This window comes from Anoplophora glabripennis, unplaced genomic scaffold (assembly GCF_000390285.2).
Source record: "Anoplophora glabripennis isolate ALB-LARVAE unplaced genomic scaffold, Agla_2.0 scaffold1385, whole genome shotgun sequence".
NCBI lineage: Eukaryota > Metazoa > Arthropoda > Insecta > Coleoptera > Cerambycidae > Anoplophora > Anoplophora glabripennis.
In genome coordinates, this window is record NW_019417548.1 from 46826 (window position 1) to 50238 (window position 3413).

General features: G+C 33.1%; 1 long non-coding RNA gene across 3 annotated transcripts in view; it reads left to right on the forward strand.

The window, feature by feature from the left end:
- The first annotated feature begins 803 nt into the window (after nt 1-803).
- The window catches only part of LOC108915187, an 8207-nt gene continuing 5597 nt past the window's right edge, over nt 804-3413 (forward strand). The window contains exons 1-4 of one of the 3 annotated variants that reach the window (XR_001964703.1): nt 804-953; nt 1015-1393; nt 1950-2044; nt 2095-2232. This is a non-coding gene — a long non-coding RNA (uncharacterized LOC108915187). Of the gene's footprint in view, nt 954-1014; nt 1394-1949; nt 2233-3413 lie in introns of all 3 variants that reach the window. The other 2 variants (XR_001964702.1, XR_001964704.1) reach the window with 2 other exon arrangements.

Here is a 3413-nt window from a genome sequence, read left to right on the forward strand (position 1 = left end):
TGACTGTCCAAACTTAGTTACTTAATCTTCACTAAGATTCTTAAAATTTGAACTACGATACTAGTTATGACAAAATCAAGTATTTTTGCCTAACTTTAATACACAATTAATTATTTGAGGTTTCTCAAATATTAGCAAAAATTTAAGTCCTTAAGACTTAATTACGACAATAGCTCTTTAGGCTGTAGAATAATTTTATAAAATTTTCGTAGAAATTTTGTAGAAATTTTCCTCTATTAAATTTTTGTAGAAATTTTCTAGAATAACTTTTCTGCAATAGAATTAATTTTTGTTGAAATTTTGTAGACATTTTCTGGTAAGCTCTGGTGAGAGAAAATGGAAGAAACAAAATTCATTTAGCACGTGGCCACATATCGTTGAAGGTTTTACAAAAAACACAATAAAATCTTAATAGCAAGCAAGGTTGGAATTTACTGGATCAATTATAAAGAAACTAATATTCAACATTTAAATAATTACCTATGATGTAGTTCTTGGTTCACTTTGTGATTAAATTAATTTAAATAATTCGGTTTATTATAATCACACGCGAGCTATTAGTTTTGTACCAGTTCAAAATGAAAGAGGCTTTAACTCGCTCCGCGAGTCGTTTTATTGACTTGATTCTACAAAAAAACTTCTCAATCAACGTGATTGGTTAGTTGGGCACAAAACATTTCCCGACTGGCAACTGAACGGTACCATTATTCTACGTTTTATGATCCATTACAAACCAACAACCTTCTTTACATGTCAATGGTCTATGATTAACAGAACAAATCTTTATTAACCTCCAACGAATGACAGTCACGTAACCTAATATGTTGATATCCCAGATTCGATTTACACAACGATATTAAAAGACAATAGTACAAATACAAGATATTACAGTTAAAAATACATATTCTCACATCCATTACAATTTATATACAAAGATTCTCCATGTTCTACAGGTAAATAGTAAACAATTATGGTATGCAGTTTAGTACATCGTTGTTTTATAACTAATTGTAGGGTATGACAAAGATTTACAAGATGTAACAACATAGTAGTATACAGGTGGAAACAACACTAACTAATAGTATTCACAAAGTTGTATTTCAATGCTAAGGTCTCAAGAAGTTGTTTGATAGTTGACTTTTAGATAAATAAACTGTGATATTCACTATAAACCGATAGTGAATGTTACAAGGTTAAATTCATATCTTATTGTAAAACTTCCCGCTCTTGTAATTTTCGAGGTCAAAATGAGGGTCCCATTTAAAAGTTTTAATTTGGCCTTCTAACGATCTGGAAGTCAAGGTCAAGGTCATTTTCAAGGTAAAGACAAGATAGCCCCCTTTTCACCCTACAGCTTTTGTATGAAACAATTTTTTTAAGTGATCCCAGCAAGGTAGGTACTCCGTTGTCTCAGGATTATTGCTTTTTTTGCTTTTATGGTCAAGATATGGGTTAAATCAAAAAAATAATAAGAAATTATTTTTTCTTCATTTTTCAATCGAAGTCCGTGGTAAAAAATGGGCGTTTCCATTTAAAGAAATCAACTTCCGGTCTGAAAACACCACTTCCGGTCTAGACAGGAAGTGTAATATGTACCTTTCAATGGCCCTCTCGGTGCCCTACAATTTTTGTCAGAAACTTTTTTCGAAATAATCGAGTCCAACCGAAATATTATTTTGTCTCAAGATAAATGCCCCACCCGGTATATACAGGGTGATTCAGTCATAATGTCATTAATTTTAACCACGTATTCGGAAGGCTTAATAAAGACAGAAAATCGGTAAAAAAAATGTTACACTCGACTTTTAAAAATGAAATCAACTCAACTCCCGCTAAGAGGGCGGCCCTGCCAGATGCTCCAATGCTCGGAAAATTTTGTAACGTAATGTCACGAATCAGTCGTCAGCTGAAGCGATTATGATTATTATTATTACTTTTTTTTTTTTTAGTTTAGCGGCTTCGATTGCTGGGATCATTAGCCGCAGAAGTCATCTCTTTGCGTGTATTTTATATTTGATTGTACAATTTGCTTAACTTAAGAAATGTAAGTAGCTTATTTATGGTTTCATTGTTATTAGCTAAGATATTTTTCAGGTTGCCTTCAATTCCAACAATTAAACGATTTTGTCTATAGGTTGGGCAGTCTATCAATATATGTTCTACTGTGAGTATTAACCTACATCTTGAACATCTTGGTGCATTTTGACCTGTTAGTAGATGACTCGACGTTAGGTGAGTATGTCCCGTTCTTAGTCTCGTTACTATTACTTGTGTTTTTCTTGTTAATTTGATGGGTGTTCTCCATGTATAGGTACTGACTTTTGGACATATTTATCTGTATGTTGTCTGTATTTGATTCAATTTTTCTTGCCATCGTTTAAGATATAATCTCTTAATTTCTTCAGTAATATCCTTATCTCTAACTGGGATTCCCTCATCTATTTCATTGATGTTTGCTGACATGCGAGCAGCATTATCCGCCTTATCGTTTCCCAAAATTCCTACATGGCTTGGTGTAAAAATAAAGTTAATTTTTTTATTTAATCCAGTTATCAAAAATAATGTTTCATGAATTTTTTGTACTAATGGGTCAGAGTTAAAAATATTTTTAATAGCATGGAGTGAACTAAGAGAATCAGTACAGATTATAAATTGAAGATTAGTTGAAAATTCACAAAATCGAAGTGCATGCCAGATAGCATATAATTCGGCTGTGTATACACTGGATATTTTTGGTAGGGACCATGAATAAATATTATCTTCTACCACAAAGGCACTTCCCACTCCATTTTCAGTTTTTGATCCATCTGTGTAAATTTTTTCTGTATTAGGATAACTGCTAAGGATGTTAAGAAAGCGATTTTTTAATATATTTGGGTTTGTTTGTTGTTTTATATACGATGCACAATCCAGGTTCATGTTTGGGACAGAGAACTGCCAAGGAGGATCAGAGGAGAACTTCTTTGGATACATATCGGGGTAAGTCACTTGTCTTTCTATACGAGCCTTAAACGGCTTTGTAATTGTGGGTCTATTTTGATATATATCTAATTCAGAATCATATATAATTTTGTAATTAGGATGCAGTGACTGTGCTTTTATGGAGGTTGCATATCTATACATTAGTTGTTCTCTTCTTAAGGTAAGTGAAGGAATGCCAGCTTCTACTTCCAATGCACTTATTGCGCTAGTCCTAAAAGCGCCTGTAGCCAATCTCAGGCCGATGTTCTGAATGGAGTCTAATAGTTTGAGTCGTGTGGAACGTGCTGATGAATAAACTTTTCTAATAGGTGAATTATATAATGTCAATCTTGGTTCGTCATGTTCTGATCGAAGGCGGCAAAAATGTATAGTCTTCGTTTTAGTATCAGAAAAACGAAAGCCTCTCTCTTGTGACTGTTTGCTAAGAGTAT